At 33.0% G+C, this 23527-nt stretch overlaps 1 protein-coding gene across 13 annotated transcripts in view; it reads left to right on the top strand.

The window, feature by feature from the left end:
* SLC16A7 (solute carrier family 16 member 7) overlaps positions 1-23527 on the top strand; it is a 248355-nt gene that overhangs the window by 199382 nt on the left and 25446 nt on the right. The gene's annotated exons all lie outside the window — the stretch shown is intronic.

Raw genomic sequence — 23527 nt, 5'->3', positions numbered from 1 at the left:
TTGTGATAATGTGAGTCATTCTTTATAACTACAAAGCCTTTTTACTTTACAAGTATTAGTATTAGTATTGCTTGTGGCAAAGAATAATACTTGACTGTGAGCATAGAAAATTTAATAAGCACTGTGCTTAGGCTGTAAGTCATAGATGATTTGCTGATGTGTGCAGTGAAAGATTTTGCACTCATTTTCTACAGAAATGAAGTCATAAATATGGACTTAAATCATTATTCAGTTCAGGAAACATACATTAAATGCCTCCTATTTGCAAAAAATCTCAAAGGGAAAAAAGGTGGCATAATAGTGCTGCACTTGGAATTAGGAGAATTTGAGATTAAATCACATTTCTAGCATTTGTTAGTTTATGATCCTGGACAATAAACTCAATCACCAAAATTCTCGTTTCTTTATATGTAAATATATATATATATATATATGTATATATATATATATATATATATGTGTGTGTGTGTGTGTGTGTGTGTGTGTGTGTGTGTGTGTATATATTAAGTCTTTTAAAGTATTAAATCTTTTAAAGTACTTTAAAAAGTCGATATCATTATTCGAATTATTGCTATTTATATAAAACCCTAGGACATTCATGCTTTATAGACATCTATATTTTGGGCCCAAGAGAGCTTTCATAAGTATATAAAAGGAAACATGTTTATAATCCATTTGGAATAATTTCTGGGTAAATAATTTCTTTGTACCTTGATGCTTTGTTAAAGAAAAATAAATAAATGCATATATAAAAAGACAAAAATTATTGGAAGGATATAGGCTTGTGGCTTATATCCTCTTTACTGAATTCATTTAGGATTATAGTATCTTTATATTCTGGAGGTTTCTTTAAAGTGTTATTTTCTAACAATAAAGTAATCTACACTCTGGTCATGCTGGTTTTCTAATGAGATTAAGTGGTGAATCAAGAAAGGTAGTCTGTGTTCTTCATGGCTGGAGAGAAATTTAATGCCATATACCGTTTAAAAGTCTGAAATTTTTCCAAGTTTTGGTTACTTAAGTAGCACCATATCTTTAGTTTGAAAACAATAATATTGACTGGACAAGGACAAGGAACATACAAATAAAATGAGGCCACATGTTTATATTAACATTTTTCTCAAACAAAATTTCATCAGTTTAGGTGTGAAATTCTATTAAGTTTGACCTTGTAATTGTTGCCTAGATAGTGACCTAATAAGAATGGATTAATGAAGAAACAAAGAAATAAATCAATGAATTGTGGTTTTTAATTCTTATACTGACTACCATTTGAATTACATAACCAAATGTTTAATAGCTCCTTTATCATATGTACTTTTTAAAATCTGATTTTGACTTTTACTTGATTCATATTTGATATGACCTTTGGATAATGTCTTATTTCCAAGTAGTGAAGATATTAGGATTTTTCATAATCTATAAAGACTACAAATTCAATGAAAAGTAATTTAATTTCATGAGACCCAGGGAAAATCAACTAAAAAAAAATTAATCAAAATCAAAAAAAAAAATTAAATTCTAAGTAGTCAAGATTTAGTCACTCCTTTACTCTTTCATCTATAATTACAAACATCTCTCAACTTCTGATAATTGTTTGCTAGTTTCTAATGTTCAAACTGAAAATATTTAGCAGTTAAGTTATACTTGGGGGTTTTCCAAATATTTTGGTATCTGCAATAAAACATGTGCAAATCTCATCATGTGCTGTTTCTATTTCTAGCAATTTGTAAAAACAAAAGGGCATGGGATGCTTTGATTAATTATGTACCATTACAAATCTATTTAAACAAATGTCTTTTGTAAGTTTTTTGATTTGTTTGTGTAATATAGAATTTTTTTCTCCACAATTTACCATGAAGATAAGAAACACATTACAATTAATGTTTCTCGATACATTGTAGTTTTGTTTTTTGTTTTTTAATTCTATTTTACACATTGACATGATATTTGCTCTTTTAAACCAATAAGTCACAGTTATTGGCAAAAATTAGTATTTATCTTTTTTTTTATAATAAACAGATAGAAAACTATTCCATAATTCCCCTGAACATAATTTCTAGATATGAGTTGGTCCAAGTTGTTTAAGGACGGTATAAACAAATCCACAGACTTATTTTTATTATACTTTGTCTTTTCTTATATTTCCACTGCTTTGCCACCACTCCAACCTCCTTTACTTTCCCAAATACAGTACGATTTTTCTTCAATGAGCAAATAAACTACTAGGACACTGTGTCTGGGCATGGCTCCAGTACTCATGAATCTAACCAGGGTCATGACATTGGTCATGTTATCTTGGGAATAGATGTCTAAGCATTTTTCTATATCTCAAGATGTGTTTCTCATTTATTAATGCACTATGCTAAATACTGACACTACAGCTAAAATAGAATTATTCACGACTTTTGTGAGTTTACATTTTACTTGAGTTATAACATTTAGACAAATAAATAAATACAAGATAATTTGGGGAGTGTGTACTCTAGCAAATGGGACAGTAATATATAATCTTTCTTCTCTCCCCCTTGCTTTGAATCCTTTTGGCTATCTATAAAAGGCTATGAAACCCCTCTTAAAATGTTGCTTTAACAGGGATACAATAAAATACATATTGTTACAAAGGAAATCAATTATGTTGAAATATAGTTACTTATACACACACACATATAATGTGTATGTATGTATATGTATATAATGAACAATTTCATGGACCCCAGGTTAAGAATCTCAGAACTTTAGGGATTGTGGTATGGTATCTATGCAATCTGAGACTTGAAGGAAGATAAAAGATTTGGAGAGGTGTTTTTGAAAAGAAAGTGCACTCAGCATAGGGATATGTATGAGTAAAGTACAATTGCTCTAAAATATGAAGTATATGGAGAATAGTGATATACAGGCCATTTATCCTATAGATAGGAAGTCAAATGAGAAGTTATATCATTAGATCTGTTTATATTTTCACATCTATGTTATAAATGTGGCTTTGTAATAAAAAATAAACTCAATTCCAAATTATAACTAATATATTTTGGTAAAATAATTTGGACAGTTCTCAAAAATACAAACTATCAACAGCTGTAAGACAAACATACCAAATTCTCCATAATAAGAGAAATGCAAATTAAAACAACCAAAATATTTAAATAACTGATATCCTATCTCATATTTAATTGACCAGAGTGACAAAAAAAGGAAAATAAAAATTGTTGAAGGGGATATGAGATGACAGACAATGATGCACTTCAGTGGGAACTGTGAATTGGTCTAGCAATAGCTAATAATGGAGAGCAATTTGGAAGTTAACCTCCCAAAAATTATGAAACTGACCCCATAATATCACTACTAACATGCATCCTGATGTAAATAAATGATGTGAGAAAATCTCTTTATTCCCTCCTAAATAATTACTTTTCTGGCTCTACAGAAGTCATTCACTTTCATTTCTACACTCTCAGCAAAGCTCTTAACTTTATCTCATAATACTTTTACTCTCTCTTTTTTCCTAAACTCCAATCAAGAGTTGGCCCTTCTCTTTCCTTAGGCCTCTACATATACATTTGATCCTACTTCTTCTTTGGATTTACACATTTACCACTTTAAGTCCCTCAGCACTTTTCACCTAGATTATAACAGTGGTCTCTTAATTAGAATATTGGCCTCACTTTGTTGACGACTCTAATCTATCCTCTGCCAAAGTAATTTTGTTTCAATGAATATCTCAACCATGTTTACTTTCCCTACCTAATTAAATCTTGTAACTTCTTATTTCTTAGAATAAAATATAAAGTCCTCTGCTTAGCTTTTAAAACACTACAAACCCAATTCAAAGTTATCTTTCCAGATTCTGTGAACAATCTTGATCCTTACTCTGAGTTTGAGACAAACTGGATTTTTCTGGACTGAAATCACAAGATACATTTGTTGTCCTTGTACTTTTGCACTGTCTATTCACAATGCCTCATTATTTCTATCTTACTGAGTCAGTCTCCATAGATGGCGGCTAGATTAAGAAAGGCATAGGAAAGGAAAACAATGTAAGTGTTGTGAAAATGTGAAAGAGGCTAAGGACTGAGAAAAGGCTATTGGATTAAAAGTTTAAAAGGTCATTAGTAACATTGGGAAAGGCAATTTCAAGAGAGCAGAAGAAAATAACAGTACACAGTTAAAGGAGTGCACTCTAGCAAATGGGACAGGTATATATTGCATATACTTGCATATTCACAAAAACACCTAACAGCAAACATAGGTTACCAAAAAGTATGTTGATTGAGTTTGCAACCACATCGTCCTCCACACAGAGGTGGGCACTGAGTAACTGAATAATTGGGTGAAGTGGACTTATTAAAACACTGTAAGGCAATCTGAGTTGATAAAACACGTTACAAGCAGATTGGATGTGTCTAAATTGGTACATATTCTATTCTTTGTGTTTTATTTCAGCAAACTTTCCTGGCCAAAGATACAAGACTGGGATGACATAAATATAGGCTATCTAAATTTGAGTTTAGATGGCAGAGGGACAATTCAACAAAATCTAAGTCAATGGAAAGTTTCTTACCTATGAGGCTGCTTTATCCTGTGAAAGCTGAATGCAAAAATGGGACTAAATTAGTTTTCTCAGACTTTTTTTCCCTAGCTTTAATTCAATTATAAAGTGGCAAGATGACATCATTAGCATATTCCCTCCAATTTTATAACATGGTTATGAAACTGATTGAAGAGCAAAGATTATAAGAAATTTTAACAAAAGAAATTTACTTTTACCCTTCATCAAGCTACAACTTTAGCTCATGTAAACTAGGATCCTCAAAGAGAGAAGATCAGGTTTTTCTCAAGCTCTCTGACTCATAATGACTCTCATGCCAGAGCATAATTCTGAGCAAAATCTCTAAAACAAAATTTGGTAATAAACCATGTGTAAGCTGTGGCCTAATGATAGATTAAAGAAAAGTATTCAGTTATACAAAGTAGACCAGGCTTAAGACAACTATTTCTTCTGTCACACACACACACACACACACACACACACACACACACACACACACACACACGCTAAAATAGTCATTAGATTGTTAGCTCCTTAAGAGCCAAGACTATTTTTGTCCCTTTTACATCTTATGTCCAACTCTTTTTTTCTTTTGTAAATAGTGTCTTATTTTTTTTCCTATTACATGTAAAGTAGCTATCAACATTCATTTTATAAGATTATGAATTCCAAATTTTTCTCTCTCCTTCCCAACTCTGAAAGTTATTTGATATGGTTTATACATGTGCAATCATATTAAACACACTTGCACATTATTAATATTGTGAAAGAAGAATCAGGACAAAGGGGAAAAATCATGAGAAAGAAAAAATGAAAAACCAAAAAAATGAAAAGTAGGCTTTGATCTACATTCAGCCTCTATAGTTCTTTCTCCTGATGTGTCTAGCATTTTCCATCATGAGTGTTTTGGAATTGTTTGGACCATTTTATTTCTGAGAAAAACTACATCTATCATAGTTCTTCATTGCACAGTGTTACTGTTACCATGTACAATGTTTTCCTGATTCTGTTCATTTCACTCAGCCTTAGTTCATCATGTAAGTTTAGGTTTCTCTGAAATCCACCTGATCATCATCTCGCACAGCACAATAGTATTCCATTACATTCATTTACCACAACTTGCTTAGACATTTCTCTATCTATCTATCCATCTATTTGTATCTCTGTCTGCCTGTCTGTCTGGCCATCCAGCCATATGTTTGTCTATCTCTAGAACAGATCCTCTCCCCATTTTTCCCCTTCTGTCCAACAGCTTAAGTGCATTAAGTTCCTTTGTAAAATTTACTATATTCAAAGGAAAGAGTGAAAATAGAAAAGAGAAATAACCATAGGAAAGGATGGATGAAAATGCTTAAAGCAATGTTTTGCAAGTTAGTGTATATATCAGAACTGAGGACAAAACCCTAACCAGAGAATGCAAGAGACAGAAGTTTGGCATTTTCATATTTCATCAGGATCCATGCCTGAAGGAAGAAGAAAGGAATAAGCATTTCTATGATACTGCATATTATGCCAAATGGTTTTACAAATATTGCATATAATCCTCACAACAACCTTATGAAGTAATTACTATTATTATCTCCATTTTAACATTGAAATAATAGAGGCAATTAGAATTTGGACCAATCAAAATCATTCAGCTAGTTAGTGTTAGAGACTGAATTTGAGGTCTGGTCTGTCTGATTCTTGGCATATTGCTTTATCTAGTACACCTGAAGTCATTTATTTCTCATGTGGTTCTTGCTCACAAATGGTTCTTTCAGGCAACCAGTGTCCTTCTCACACAGAATTTGAGAGATAACATGTTTATAGTGGATAGATTGTTGTATTCAAAGTCAGAAAAGCTGAGAGCAATTTTTTCCATGCCACTTACTATCTGGATGATCTTGGACAAACCATCCTGTCCAATCTTCAATTCTATCTGTAAAATGAATATTAGATTAAGTTATCTTTCAGGCCTCTTACTTGGAGTTCATAATCTTGTCAGATTTCATAGCTAAGTTTCCATTCTCTTTTCATGTTGAGCCACCTTTCTGAAATTCTTTCCATATTTTGTCAAGGATCCTAAGGGGCATTTTGAGAAATTCCTTTAAGTTTTCTTTCTAGTATCTCTCACTAGTATACGTTACCTGAAATAGAAACATAGCTTGATGATTTTTAAATCTCTTTTATCCAAAGAACTTCAAGAAAATTCAGTCTTCTGACTGTACTCTGGGTTCATAAATTCCTACCCTGATGAAATAGAAGCAAATTGGGATTTAATTATGGGATTTATTTATTTATTTACATCTTTATTCCTAATAATTTACTTTTAAATATTGATACTTTTTGGTTACTTTGTGTATACCTATCTGTGTAGACCAAGATCAGTCATTTTTCTCCATCAAAATCATTCCTATAATATTTGCTTATGATTTTAATAAATTAATGCGAGAAGAATCAATTATATTCTAGAAAAGAACTCACTGGTCCTACTTTTAAGTTTAGGAGAAAAATGAAAAAAAGGAAACACCTGTTTTTGTTTAAGAATGATTAAGAGAAAATATGCATTTGTATATGCACATATATTTTGTGGACATTTTATGAAAATCAGAATATTTATTGAGTACTAACTATTGTGCAAATATACTGTTATGTGACTATAAACTCTATGAGATCATGACCTTGATTTATTTTTTAATTTTGATTTTCCCACAGTACTTCGCACTGTGTTGTTGTTCAGTCTTTTCAGTCATGTCTGACTCTTCTTGATACCATTTGGAATTTTCTTGGCAAAAATAATGGAATGGTTTGCCGCTTCTTTTTCCAGCTCATTTGACAGATGAGGAAACTAAGGTGAATAGGATGAAGTAACTTACCCATGGCCATACAGAAACTAAGTATCTGAGGCCAAATTTGAACTCAGAATGATTATTCTCCCTGACTTTAGGCTGGGGACTGTACTCACTGCCCCACCAAGTTGTGCTACCTAGCTAAAGGAGTATTTGCTAAACTGAATTGAATGTCATACATAAGCATTACCTTTATGCTTTTGATAGCTAATTATGTGGATAATGATAATAATAATACTTATAGTATTTATAAATCACATTTAGATCCTTTGCATATTTGTTATGATTCTAGGGATTGATGTGTTGTTGTTGTTGTTGTTGTTTTTTAAGCTATTTGTCCTGGAGGAAATCACATGGTGTTTTTGTAGGTGTTTCTGGATAAGCACTAGTCTAATTACAATTATTTCCCCCCTTTTCAGACTATTTTCTCCAAACAATGGTAATGATGCTTAGGATGAGACATATTTCTTATTGGTATACCATATAGAAAGAGATATTTAAGATAGGGAATGTAAATACCTTACTTAGAAAATTTTATTGAACATTTAAATACAATGGTAGAGGTGGTTTATTATTTGGAGGTAAAATGAAACCTTGATGCTCTCATAAATTTTCTCCTTTCCTCAATAGGAAACCATATGAAGTTCAAAAAAAGAAAAAAAAAAAAAAGCCATTGCATTCACTTTGTCCAATTAAACTCCCTTTAATTATTATGGCATTTATAAATACTTCTTTTTAAAGAAAGTCCAAACTAACAAAACACCTTACCTCACTCAAATTAAATTTCATAACAGCCCTATACTTTGATGCCAGATTGAACCTAATTATTTTTTATTTTCTAATTACCCCTGAACCATCCAAATTTGACTCCTACTAGCACCTGTTAAATGATTTTTAAGTTTTAGAAGCACACACATACACATACACATACATAGACACAGACATCTGGTATAAGATTCTTTTAAATTTTGTGGTCATAGAATTATTAAATTGTAACTTTAAAGTTGGAAGAGACCTTAGAGTTCAGCTCCTCTAATCCAATCAATTTACAGGTGAGAAAACAGGTCTATAGATTATCAGCTTCAAAGATACCCTGCCTTCAAACCATTCTTCCTACTATGTCATGATTATGTGTTTATATGCCTGTGAATATACATTATATGTGTATATTTGTCATATTACTCAATGTTTTAGATTCAATCCTATGGAGATACCCTAAAATGAAAAAAAAAATACTCATTAAGGTTGAAGGGGAAAAGAAAGGACATGTAAAACTTGAGAGGTATACACATAAACATAATAAATATATAGCTACAAACACTTAGCTGCTTCTATAGTATAGCAGAAATAAATAATGGGTTTAGAATAAAATATATACTATATTTATATGTGTGCATATAGACATATGTATGTTTGTGTGCATGTATATATATATGTGTGTGTGTGGAAACAGTATATTAATCATCATCATCATAATTAATATAGTGCTTTCTATTATAGTCACCATTCAGTTGTGCTATGTTGAATTCTTTTGTTTTAGCAAAAAAAGATTTATTAGCACTGTCCAGTATCTGCTCCAGAAATTTTCACTACTGCAACTTTATTCATAGTCTTATTCTAAATTATCTCTCAGTGTAGAATAAGATAGAATCAGCTTTTTGTTGTTGTTTAGTTGTTTTCCATGCCATGCTATTGATTTGATCTGTGAGTCAGGGCCAAATAGAAAGATATGGGGTGAAGCAAGTGGCAGAATTTTGAAACCAGGCAAAAAGACTGAAAACTAGATTGTCAATTGTGACAGAGGCAGAACAAGAATGAACACAAAAACAGGAAAAGCATCATGTGTCAAAAATTTAGCTAATAGGTCTAGGTAACAGATATAGGGCTTTAGCAATAGCAATAAAGACAATTCAGTGGATAGAATTCTGGTCCTGGAGACATATTTGAACTCAGGAAGATGAGTTTTCCTGACTGCAGGCCAGGTCTCAGACACTTACTAAATGTGTGACCCTTGGTAAGTCACTTAACCCTGTTTACCTCAATGTCCTCATCTATAAAATGAGCTAGAGAAGAAAATGGTAAGAAAACCTCAAAAAGAATCAGTTGAAGATCAGAACTGGTCCTGGACTCAGAAGAACTGAGTTCAAATTTGACCCTAGATACTTATTGCTCTGTGATCCTGGAAAAGTCCCCAAATCACAATTGTCTCTTAAAAAAAAAAAAATCCCTATAATCTTTAGAGACCTTAGAAACTACCAGTTGGAGCAGTGGTTCTCAAACTTTTGTTTTCAGTATCCCTTTATACTATTAAAAATTATTGAGCATCTGTCCAAAGAATATTTTGTTTAAATGGGTTATATTTTTATACAGACACACATTTATCACATTAGAAATGAAAATTAATTTTGAATTTGTAGATCCTCTGAAATGGTTTCAGAGACCCCAGGATTCTCTGGACAAGACTTTGAGAATCAGTGTGTTTTAGAGGAACCAGTCTCAAAAAGAGACCAACCCATAACCTTCCTATAGAACATCTAAAAGATAACAATAAAATGATGAACAGTAAGTCAAAGAATTGGATAAATTCTAATGGTGTTTACAGGCAAAAAATAAACATCTTACAAAATAAACATGGGTGATTAATCCTTAATGGGAGATTAAACTATGTCACACATTACAGTGTTGATGTGACAATAACATAAATAAACTGAAGTACTGTTCGGTTGTTCTAAAAACTTGGGTAAATAATGAGATGTATTTAGGACTTATGAGTGGGGAACATCTCTTTGAAAACTGCATCTTAAAATTGTTAAATACTTCATGGAATACTGAGCCATGGTCAATCAATCAGCTGACTTTTAGCCAAGGTGTGTGGTAGGTATTGGGGATATAAGAACTCAAGGTTCTTACTTCCTAAAGAAGTAAGTGACAAGTACATGTAAAAATATATGCAGCATAAATATAATTTTGTCCCGTCCCGCGAGACTCAGTCATTCGTGGGGAATCGAGGAGGATCCAGCCTGGGGGAGAAAGGGTGAGAAAGAAGAGGGAGACCAAGCAGATCTTGTCAAGGTCTCATTTATTGATGGAAACAGCTCAAGTTATATAGGGTAGAGCAAGGTGCAATACATGAGGACAAAGTTGGGAGGGGAAAAGGGGGCAGGGGAGAGTAAAGGTATGTGCTACCTGCGAGAAAGGGTATGGGGGGGACTGCAGGAAGGAGCAGACATTCCAGGAGGAGGAGGGGAAAGAGCATCCTGTGGTTACAATTCTTATCTGAGTCTCTAGGGTCATTAAGCCCTGAGACATCTCTGTGGTTAATACAATACCATGGCTATGTGTTTACAAGTGTGGGGGTCGTTCGCTTCTCTAGCCACCTGGTCGCCATCTAATGCTAGATGCAAAGTTTATGGTCTGGTAATATTCCATGACTATAGTTCCCGTCACCGACATAATTTTATACTCATACGATAAAGTATTATGTATTATGTAAAGGTTTTATGGTACAAGATATTATGGAAAGGAGAGTATCATTTTATTGATGAGGAAAAACTTCATTTAGAAGATAATATATATTAGCTGCATTTTAAAGTAAGAAAGGAACTTTGAAGCTGATGCGAGAAAAATTCCTTTAGTATGAAGGCACAAAGATGGGAATTAGAGCTTCCTGTATGAAAGATGGAGAGGAGCTTTCAGTTGCAGTATACAGGAGAGAGAATAGTATCCAATGAAACTTTATTTGTAGGGTTTTTATCATGCTATGTAGGGCTATGTAAAAGGTAACCAGAATATTTTAAATTTCATCTAAAAGAAGTTACTGGAGTTTATTAAAAGTAAGGAGAGTAACTTGGTCAGATCTGCCTTCAGGAAAATTACTTTGACAATAGTGTGCAATATGGACTGAAGTGGGGAGATATTTGGTAGCTGTGTGGCTGAAGAGAGGGCCTCATAAGCTAGAAATGTTGTGAAAGTAGTAATTGAAAGTGAAAGAAAGTAATTGAAAATTATGTGGCTTTATAGGATGAGGAGTCTAGGGTAATACTGAGAATATGAATCTGAAATGCTGAAAGGACTGTAGTAACATCAAAAGAAAAAAGAAGTTTAAAAGCAGGAAAGATTTAGAAGGGGAAAATAATGAGTTCAGATTTAGTGTGCTAAACATAAGGTGTTCTTGGAACATTCAGTTGGAATATTCAGGAAAAAAATTGGTGATATGGAACTGATACTTAGAGGAGACATTCAGGCTGGATATGTAGGTCCAGAAGTCATCCAAAAGGATGATGGTAAACCCTTATATGAGCTTATAAGATTTCAAAAGGGAGAATACCAAGAGAGAAGAGGGACAAAGACAGAATCTTTGGGAACATCCAGTTAGAAGAAATGATGCAGATGGGAACATTCAGAAAGGTTTGAGAAGAACAGTTAGAATGGTGTTAGGAAAATACAAAAAAAAAAAGGAATGAGGATCCAGAAGGAGAGAGGAGAAGGTATTCAATATCAAATATAGTATTGAGTCTGGGAAAAGACTGAAAAAAGATTTGGTAATTAACAATATCATTAGTAGATGAGGATAGAAGTTTCAGGTTAGTGAGAAATTAAAAGCCAGACAACAGACTAGTTAGAGGAGAGGAAGGAAGAGTCAATTTAGAGTATAAAAGACTTTTTCAAGTAGTTTCTCTAAGAAAGAGAAGAGAGATACAGGATAATAACTTCAAGACATTTGAAAGCAAAATCTGCACAGGGGAATTTTCCTACAAATTTAAAAGATCCATTTTGTCTTACAGCGATATTTCTTACATATCAGAGAAAGTTTTACAGTTAAATCCTGCCATGAGAACAAACTTCCTTCGCTAGAATTGGGAGTGGGGTAAGGGAACATGAATATTTATTCACAGTAAAAGTAAATTCCAAATATTGTCAATCAAAATCATATCACATGGTATGAAGGATAGCTATTAAGGCACTGGCAGTCCTTGGGTAAAGACTCTACTTGCAAAGAAATATTGAAAACTATTTATTATATAACATTTAATCAAGAATTTTTTTTTCTGCAACATTAGTTTTTAATGATCCCTTGTAAGTTACCATCAAGTATTTATTGGGTTTTTTGCCCTATTTATATGTAGGTCATAAATTGGAAAAATGAGTCATTCATAAAATGTTTTAAAGTTTACACAGTGCTGGGATTTTTTGTTTGTTTTGTTGTTGTTGTTCTTCTTACTTTTTTAGTAATGCTCCTAAGAAATTAGCAAGGGAAAGTCATCTATTTGATGTAAATGAGAAAATTGAGCCTAAGTCATCTCATGGCTAGTGAATGTCAGAGCCAGAGTTCAAATTTGTGTTTCCTGACTCTGTTGGGGGGTCTTTTCACTATATCTTGAACTAAATCTGTTTTGGAAAATTGGTTACTTAGTTATCAAATCCTTATTGAGTGTTCACTATGTACCCAGCACTACATAAAATATAGTTACTGTTGAGGAATATGCAATCTAATTCAGGCTAAGACTGCCAAAGCTAACACAATTATATGAAGCAATTAGAGAGCAAATACATTCCAGACTTCAAGTGATGTACTACAATTGCAAATAGAATTCCTATTTGTAGGAAAGAAGATTGGCATTCCTAGAATAGTTCAGAAGCTTACATAAATAACATTGAATTTGAAAATAGGATGGGCAGAATCTGCATAGATAACAGAAAGAGACAAGAACTGCCAAAGAAAATTTCCTGACAAGACCACACAAGAAGGAAAATGGAGGCATAAACATTCTGTTATGTATGTCACTGAAATAGAGTACAGAGTTCATGTTGAGGATTTGGTAAATAGACAGGATGGAGCAATATTAGGGGTGTAGGGGACAGAATGCAGGGCCTGGAGTCAGCAAGACTCATTTTTTGTGAATTCAATTCTGGCCACATATATTTGCTATCTGTGTGACACTAGAAAAGACACTTAACCATTTTTGTTTTAGTTTCCTTATCTGTAAAAAGAACTGGAGAGAGAAAGAAAAAAAAAAAAAAAAAAAAAAAAAACAGGGGAAAACACACTTTAGGATCTTTTCCAAGAAAACCCCAAATGTGGTTGGACATGAACTGAAATGAGTAAACAAGTAACAACATGGGAAAAACATGGCTAAGCAGAGGACGTTGGACACTGTGGCAAAATCAAAAGAGAGGTGAAAGATGACATGATGGACCTAGTGTATAGAGAAAGCTTAATCTGATAGTAGATTAAAAAATAAATTAGAAAAAGGGGAATAGGAATTAGAGAAATAGACTAGAGGCTATTCCAATAATAAAATTGTAGTGATGAGCAGTTAAAGTAAGGAGATAAGGCTAAGCATATAAAATAAGGAAAATCTGAATGATATTTCACAAAAATAAAGAGGTAGATCTCCACAACACAAACAAACAAACAAAAAAACCCTGTATGAATGATATTTTTTCATAGTATAAAACTAGGATAAAGTCTCAAAAGACTTTATCAGTGTAGCTCCCGAATGAGTTCTGAGCTAATGAGTTGAAAAGATTTTAAGTATGAACCTAATAAGAGACAGGATTTGAGAGATAGCAAAGAGTAAAAGATGATCCCAAAGTTGACAAATTGAATAATGAGGAGGATCTTGATGGTACAATGGAAAATGCCACTGATTCTAGAATAAGAGGACCCATATTTAAATCCCATCTTGGACGATACTACCTGAGTGATTTTGAGCAAATCCTTAATTTCCCTGGGCTTTAATTTCTTTTTCTATAAAATAGAGGGGTTGTGTTATCCTAGGTCTATGATCAATAGGGACAAGAAAGTTGGATGTCAGCACAATAGGGTTGTAAAGACTTTTAATAAATGATATGATTAATATAAAATCTAAGTTTGTATTGTGTTGTATATTATTTGACATAACATGATATAATCTACAGATATGTCACATTGTGGATAGAAAAGACTATGGAATCAGTAAAAGATGGATTTAAACATTGTTTCAATTCTGACATATCACCTGTGTGATTGCTAAGTCAATCTCTCCAGGCCAGCCATTGGTCTCTTCTCCTTGGAATTCCCAGTCCCAATAAAAACATTGGTTTTCAAATGAAGGTCAAATCCTTCAACTCTTAAATGTACATTAAGATAGTTAAATAGAAATAAATACTCATATACATTAACACATTTCATCACTCCAATAAATCTGTAATTTCTAATGGAGTTGTTATAAAGAAAAACTTCCCCAGTCATTTTAGGGGAAGGAGGAAGAAGATGATGGAATAAAGATTATCAGGGATAATCGTATAGGTAGAAAAAAAAGAAGAGGGTAGTGGTATGGAACAGGGAAAGAATATCAAGAATAAGTTAATGTCTAATGTTTCAGAAGGGTCAAGGAGCATGAAAACTAAGAAAATCTTGAGATATGGCTGTTTATATTTCATTGTTAGGCTGTTCATATTTCACTGTTACCCTTCAAAAAAGCAGTTTCAGTTTATCAAGGGGTCAAAGAATAAACAAGTAAGATAGTATATAAAGGAAGAATAGATTATTATAGGAGTTTAGCAGTGAAAGTGAGAAATTATATGGATCAATTAAAGAGAGAATTTTCTGGTTTTGGTGAGGGGAGTATTTTTTTTTTTTAATTTTAGAACTTTTTATTGTCATTTGGTCATTTTTCAGTGACTTGTCTCTCTGCGACTCCATTTGGGATCTCGTGGGCAAACATACGAGAACATTCTTCTCCAAACATCTTCTCCAGCTCATTTTACAGATGAGGAAACTGAGACAGTGTTAATTGACTTGGCCAGGGATCCACAACTAGTGAATGTTTGAGGCTAGATTTACACTCAAGAAGATGTCTTCCTGACTCTAGGCTTCTATCCATTGTATCATTTAGCTGCCCAATTTTAGAAGAGAGCAAATCTATGCTTGTTTGTAGGCAGAGGAGTCAGTAGAAGGTGACAGATTGAAAAAGAAAAAGGAAAAACAAGTAATCTTTGATAGGATAGAAAATGGTCCTGGAGGAAATGGAAGAAGATGGGATCAGGATGAGGGGGGAGAGGAAAGGGACAGAGAAGATTTCCCAATATTAGCCTGAGGCTCTTTCTAAAGTTAAATGGAAATACCAGAAAACACTTGACAAGAAAGTATAGTTTAGGTTTCAAAACTATTTTTTTTTCTTTGATTGACTTGGTAAACTAAATTGTGTCTTCCTTTGTTTGGGAAGTGGGATCTTTTCTGGCATTTTGATTCGTAATCAATATTAGATAGTCTTGTGGGCTTCTAGGCAATAACCTATTAAACTTGTCTGAAGAAACTGCAAAATTGTTTTCATTTTTATTTATTGCTTTGAAACTTGTCTCCTAACAATATTCCTAGATAATATGAAGTAGAGATATGACTCTATTACTTAAACATTCTTTAAATACTTAAAACCCATGAGAGCACAGCTATTTTAGCATCTTTGTTAGATTTATTATGCATAGACCCTTTTTTTATGAGAAATACAAAATTCCTTTAGCATACACTTGGAATGAATCATTTAACTAACATGTAATTTAAAAAGACCAGTTGTTTTTTTTTTTTAATCACAATTCTCATTTTATCAATTTGATTTAAATTGCATTAACAAGCTCTGAAAAAGAAGGAAATGGGGTCAGCCCCTCAAACATTTGCTTAAGTTGCTAATCCTAATTATTCAGAGCTAATGGGGAAAACCTAGACAGTGGATTATCAGTAATTCATTAACTATGCAAATTAAGTGTTGATTTATAGACTACATTCAAATTTACTAGTAAAATATTTAAACTGAAAGAATTTATAAATAGAATAATTAGCACATTTGTAAATTATTTTTAAGATACATAAGAGGAAAAAAAAAGTGCATAATCCTGATCCTAGGAAAAGCATTCAGATTCATTTCTCTAGTATTAAAAAGGTATTTACTAGAGGTGTTTTAAACAAATTTAAGTAGACTCAAACCTGTTTGTGGCATGTAATGAATTTATCTCTGTAAATTAAGCTTCTGCTCTTTCTCTGCCCCTTTAATTATAACTTGATTATATGCTTGGGTTTATATTTTAAAAATACTTTACCCATATTGTCTCAGTTCTCACAATAGGACATAAAATAGGTAGTATTACTTGAGTATCTAAACTGTGAATTCTTAACTTCTTTTGTGTCACACACTTCTTTGAGGAAGCTTCCCCCTTACTTGGCAACATAGATGGATCCTTTTTGAGGACAATATTTTTAAATACATAAAATAAACTAATAATAATAAGATTATGAAGAAAACCAGTTATATTGAAGTGCAGATATCAAAATAAACAAGTTCAAGGACCCTAGGTTAAGGAGGCCTATAAAGCATCCTAGTATATTTTTCCAATGGGGATATTTTCTCCCCCTCAGTATACCATGTACATAAGCCCCTTCTCCAGGCCTTTCTCCCTTTGAGAAAACAAAAACAAAAGAGGACTAGCAATAAATACTCTTGACTTGGTGACCAGTTCCATTGTTACTTCAGATTTGTAAATGAAATAATGATTAAGAGAATTTAAGTAATTTATTAGGATTAGAAGCCCCACTCAGTGCTCTTTCCTTTATACTGAGCTAGCAATCTGGAAACATGGGTAACATGGACACAAGAAGGCTTTAAAAGCACTTACTTTATGTCAATCACTTCTGGGAATACAAAGGGAAGTGAAAGTAATATTTACCCTCAAGGGTCTAATAGTTTAATGAGAGAGAAAACAGTTAAACTACTATGTGCAATGGATCTAGACACAGGATAAATTAGATATATATTTTAGAGGGGAGGTATTATTATAATTATGTAGAGGAATCATTAAGACTTGAGACAGAAGATAGAAATTTTGCTTAGATGTGAAGAAAGCCAGGTAAGTCAGAAAGTGGATATGAGAAGGTAAATCATTCTGTGATGATATATAGCTAATGAAATTGCACAAAGAAAATTTTACCTTTTCTAAGGAACAGCAAAGAGACCAGTATCACTGGATTGTAAAATATATGTGGAGTGAGATGGAAGAAGACTAAAAAGAAAGGAAGGAAATAGATTATGAAGAATTTAAAACAACAGAAAACTTGAATCTGGAGGTGATAAGGAATCACTGAAGTTTATGGAATAGGGGAGTGAAGCTTAGGAAATTTAATATCTGAGTAGGGAAAAGACTGAGATGGGACAAGACTTAAGTAGTGAAACTAACAAGAATGCCATTGCAATAATTCAGACTTGAATTGATGAAATTCTGGGCTACAGTGGTTGCCATGTTAAATGAGAGAAGCAGAAATAAATGAAAAAAATGCAGCTAAATTGATATAGCTTGACAAGATGCTGTATTGGGAGGATAAAAGGGAGCAGTTTATACCTGGGATGGTGATGGTACCCTAGATAGTAACAGAAAAGTTAGGAGAAGGTAAAGGTTTGGGTGGAAAGATGATGAGTTCAGTGTTAGACATAATAAGTTTAAGGTGTGTCCAGGACATCTAGTTCAAAATGTCAAATAGGGAGTTAGATGTAAGATTGGAAATCAGTAGAGCAATTAGGTCTGGGAACTAGATCTGAGAATTACATGTGTATAGGAACGATAATTGCCATGAGACTCAATGAAATTCCAAGCAAAATAAGATAGAGGAAAAATAGAAAAAGCCCCAGGACAGATGCTAGAGAGAAACTCAATGAGAGTGATGAAGAGAATAAAGGAACAACAAGGAGAATGACAAAAAAGGCAAAAAACAACAAAACAACAGCAACAACAACAACAACAAAAAAAAAAAAAAAAAAAAAAAACAGACAGTTTGGAATAGTGTCATAGAAACCTAGAGAAAAGAGTATCAAAGAGAAAAGGATCATTGAAATTGTCAGAAGCTGCAGAGAAGTTAAGAAGGAAGGTTCAGAAAAGGCTATCTGATTTAACACATTAGAGATCACTAGTAACTTTGTAGAGAACAGTTTCATTTCAATGATAAGATCAAAAACCAGACAACCGAAAAGTAAGGCTAGATTGACTAAGAGATCAAAGGGGGTTGGGGAGAAAAAGAAAAGGGGGGAGGGGAGGAAGCAGAAAAAAAAAAAAAAAGAAAAGAAAAGAATAAGTGGATACAATTGTATAAAAATAAGTGACTGGAGCTATGACTCTTTTGGTATGGGAATTCCCATGATCTATCAGTACAAATCATTGTTCTTTTTGAAGTTCTTTTTTTTTTTTTTTTTTCCTGAGGCAATTGGGGTACCACCTAGGCAGCCCCTGAAATTCTTAAAAGTTGGGAAGTAAAAGTGGAGCAATAATAATTGTCATAATATCAAGGCATGCTTTTTATTCTTTAGAAATTGACAAAAGTAGAAGTTATAAAATGGTCTTTTAAAAATGGAAGGGGAGGGGCAGCTAGGTGGAGCAGTGGATAGAGCATCAGCCCTGAATTCAGGAGGACTGGAGTTCAAATCTGTTCTCAGACACTTAACACTTCCTAGCTGTGTGACCCTGGGCAAGTCACTTAACCCCAGCCTTAGGAGGGGGAAAAAATGGAAGGGGAACTGGTTTAATTTTTTTCAACAAAACAAAGCTTTTTATCCTACTATTAATCAGATAAAGTACTGTCAGTAGGTCAGAAATTCCATTTCTATTCCCATCCCTTTGCTTTTAAAATATAATGGTGGCATTGGTTCTGCGACAAATATGCTTTTACTTTGGTTTTCGTGTTTCTTCTGATTAAAGATAAAAAGAATATGATGTTGTATGTTCTTATATATATATGGAAGCATATAGGAAATGTTAACTTATTTTAGATGGAATTAAATGTAAAATTTGATTTAGATATGTTCATAAAGGGATGTGTACAGGTTCACAGCTGGAAATTAGAGGTTCATATTCACTGAAATGTGAACAATGAGACTTACTAGATTTTGAAACAATGCACAACAAAGGTGGCTGAGATTCTTTATGGAACCTTAATACTTTTAGAAAATATTTTCTTCATGAGAAACATCATTTAGTTGATACATGCAATGAATGACAAGCTCAGAATCAGAGCTAGAAGTGACCTTGGAAAATAAATAACTAGTCCAATTATACACCAGGATAAGAAGGCTTTCAATAATGCAAATCCAAAACAATGAATTATAATAGGAAAAAAGTCACATCCTAGTCATTATCTCTTGGGAATCAAGTTCCTTTTGGGGACCAGTCTCTTTTGCTTCTCCTCCTGCTCCTACTTCTAAGTCTCTTTTGCCAGATACTCAGCTACAACACTTTCTCTAACTATATTTATCCCATATTTGGATTTCACCTGGTCTTTACTTTCTCATCTTTATTTGATCATCTCATCAGCTCTCATAGGTTTCATTATCATCTCTATGCTGATGATTCTCAAAATGAACTATCCTGGTCTTATTTTTCTGTTGACCTACAGGGTCCCATCTCTAACTTTCAGATATCTTGGATTAGATGAACATAGATATCTTAAATTAAATCCGTCCAAAACTGAAATCTCAAATCTTTCCCCTAAATCCTTTTCTAACCTAATTTACTTCTTATTGTCAATGGTACCAATATCCATCCAGAGCCCCAAATTTAGAACTCGCCTTCTTAGGACCTTATCCCTTATCTTAGACTCTTTATTCTGGTATCACTCATCCATCCCCTTGCTGTTCCTTGCATAAAGATACTTCATCTCTCAGTACAGAGAATGATTTTTTAAATACATTAAAATTCAGTTGAATTAGCCTCTTTTTTTTTTTTTGAGAACATCTTAAATGGGAATTATCACATGTCCTATTATCTCTTGCTATAGGAAATATATTTGCATTCATTTATATTGATTATTTTTAAGGATAATTTTATTTAAAAACAAACAAACAAGGTTTAAAGTTGATAAAGTGTTTTTTTTTTGTTTTTTTGTTTTTTGTTTTTTTTCCTTTTCTCCTCTATCCATTTCTGTCTTTGGACACAAACATTCCCATTCAGATCCATTACTCTCACAGGCATCCAGAGTTCTTGACTGCCCTCTGCTTGCCCAGCATTCATTCAACTTTAATTTGCCCTCTTTGGGTGCTCTTGATGAATAATTTATGCTTCAATGACTCACTGCCTGATTGCTGACTCCATTTAAAAAGGAAAAAAAAAAAAAAAAAACCAAAAAAAAACAACTTACCAGTCATGTCCCATTTACTCACTGCCTTATTAGGTGACCACTGACCATTGTTAATGAATAGTAAGGATTTGATATTATTCCTTCTAAAACAGGAGCATGGCCATGTGTGCACGTGCACACACACACACCAGGTTTATTTTTTAGAAAGATATTTAATACCCTCTAGACCAACTAGGTGGTATAGTGGATAGAATACTGGACCTGGAGTCAGGAAGACTTAATATTATGAGTTTAAATTTAACTTCATACACTTATTAGTTGTGTGATCTTGAGCAAGTTACTTAATTGTGTTTGCCTCAGTTTCTTTTCCCTATAGGGAAGACCCTACATACATTCTATACTATATTACAGAACACTTTTCATATTTGAAATTCAATTTACCACTGCAATTCTCCCACATGCTCTGTCTCTGTAATCCCCTCTTATGATTGACTGATTCTTCCTAAAATTGTAAGTGTGACAAATAAAAAATTGTTGCCTATATTCATAACTAAAGAAAATGTTAAGTTTTTTTTTATTAGAGATTAGTGAAAATAAAGAGTTTTTTTTTCCCCCATTAGATTTCATAACTCCTTTTAAATCTATGCCCAGAACCCTTTCTGACTATTCTAAATTAAGAATCTTTGGTTTAAGTAAAGTCTTATGTATTAGGCTCTCTTCTGAGTTACCAGAAGGCATAGAATACTTCAGAAGATTGTGAAATAATGAAATCAGATAAAAAATTCAGAGATACCATCCTGAGCAACTGAAGCTTTACCCCGTCTTTTGAATGTACCCATATCAGTTGTCAGAAGACCATATAACAAAATTCTAACTGTATTCAGACACTCTTAAAACTATAGTATCATAAATTCTCAACTCATATTTCCAGATTCATATTTTTACTGTTAGGGCCAACAAATATAGCACAAGGCAGTTATTGTTTGGCCCTCGATATTCAATGCTAGATAGCCATGAAAAGCAATCATTAAAGCATCTAATTACAAAACTTCAGGGACCTGACAAAAATATTTTATGTGTGTCCCCTTACAAGGTAACATGTTCTAAAGGAAGATATTTACCATATATTGTTCTATTTAGTAAGTCCAGGGGAGAGTAGATAAGATTCACTTTGTATTTGGGATGTGAACCTGTGATTTCCCAAGTGATTTTACTTATAATGAGGGACCTGATAAAGTTAAACTGTTTAATTTCTATATGGGATGATGATTCATGTAACTAAGAACTTTATTATTATTTTGGTTGTTAAATTGAGTTTACATATAGATGACAGCATGGGTGTGGGTTGATTATGTTGGAATAATCTCCAAAAAATGAAGAGGTGAATAAATGGGTTCATTGGGGAAAGGGGACAGGGAGAGGTAGCTTGCAAGAAAGCTCATACAGTGGAGAGAAAAAAATGTTTTGTTTTGTTTTAGTTTGGTTTTGCTTTGCTTTTCAGGATGGGGGAGTAGGAAGGGACAATGTTTGAATTTTACTCTCATCTAAATTGGTTCACACACACATAATTGTTTATAGAAATTTATCTTGGCTTTGGTGGAACGAGACTTATTTTTGAACATCCCTCCCTCCCTTAAATCCAATTCAATTTCAGTCATGACATCTTCTTTTTGATGTCTTGGTCCTCTTTGAAAATAAAGTCCAAACAACAACCCTATGGAGAAATAGAGAGGAAGGGATTAAGAAAATGGTTGGAGGATAACAAAAAAGATGACAGATTAAGGGAAACAATCGTTAGAAGTAAAATAAATTTAGGAGGATAAATAAAAGAGGAGAAGAAAACAGGATAGAAGGAAATCCACAATTAGTAACCATAACTGTGAATGTAAATGCTTAGTCCATCCACAAAATAGAACTGGATTGTAGAATGGATTAGAAACCAGAATCCAACAATATATTCTTTACAAGAGAAACATTTGAAACAGAAGGGATATACAAAGTAAAAGTGAATGGTGGGAATAGAATATAACATGTTTCAGAAAAAAAAAAATGCTGAGGTAGCAATCATGATCTCAGACAAAGCAAAAACAAAAAATAAAACTAATTAAAAGGGATAATCAAGAAAACTACATTTTGCTAAAAGGCACTCTAGATAATGAAGTTGAAGAGGTTAAAAGGAGATAGCCCAAGAGACAAATGATTTACAGGAAATTCCTGTCTTAGAAAAGGTTAAAGGAGATAACCTAAGACACCAATGATTAACAGAATTTTACATCCTTAAGAGAAATTCTTGTCTTATTTACAAATCTTTCCAGAACCTCTTTGCATACAAACATCTCTATACCTGAAGGCTGTTTTTATGATTTTGTTCGTGTATGAAATGAATCTCCAAAATCCTATTTTTTGCAAATTGGCCTTGTACCTTGCAGCCACTTTGCTGGACGACCCTGCCTCGTTCCCTTTCTAATCAATAAAGATTTTGTTTTAAAACAGCATTGCATTGAGTAGCAAATTCATGCTAGACCTGGCCTTGGTACTTTGGGAAGGAGGAGGGACAGAGGTAATCACATAACCAGAAAAGAACTGACCCATCTCAACTTTGAGCCTCAGCTTCATCCTCATCAAAGTGACTTTTTAAAAATGCATTTTTAAAATAAAAGTCTCATTTCTTAAATACTTGGGAATTGAGTCAAATTTATAAAAATAAAGAGCCATTCCCCAGTTGATAAATGGCAAAAGTATATGAACAGGTAGTTTTCAGAAGAAATCAAAGCTATGCTTTTATAAAATGCTCTAAATCACTGTTTGATTAGAGAAATACAAATTAAAATAACTCTGAAGTAGCACCTCACACCTACCAGAAAAGATAAATGTTGGAGGGAATGAACAAAAATAGGTACATTAATAAACTATCCAACATTCTGGAGAACAATTTGAATCTATGTACACAGGTCTATTATGCTGTGTATATTTGACTTAGCTCTACTAAGTCTGTACTCCTAATAGAGAACAGCAAAAGGAAAAGAACTATATATACAAAAAATATTTATGGCA

This window comes from Sminthopsis crassicaudata, chromosome 5 (genome assembly GCF_048593235.1).
Source record: "Sminthopsis crassicaudata isolate SCR6 chromosome 5, ASM4859323v1, whole genome shotgun sequence".
Taxonomy (NCBI): domain Eukaryota; kingdom Metazoa; phylum Chordata; class Mammalia; order Dasyuromorphia; family Dasyuridae; genus Sminthopsis; species Sminthopsis crassicaudata.
This window is presented reverse-complemented; position numbering and strand designations above follow the sequence as displayed.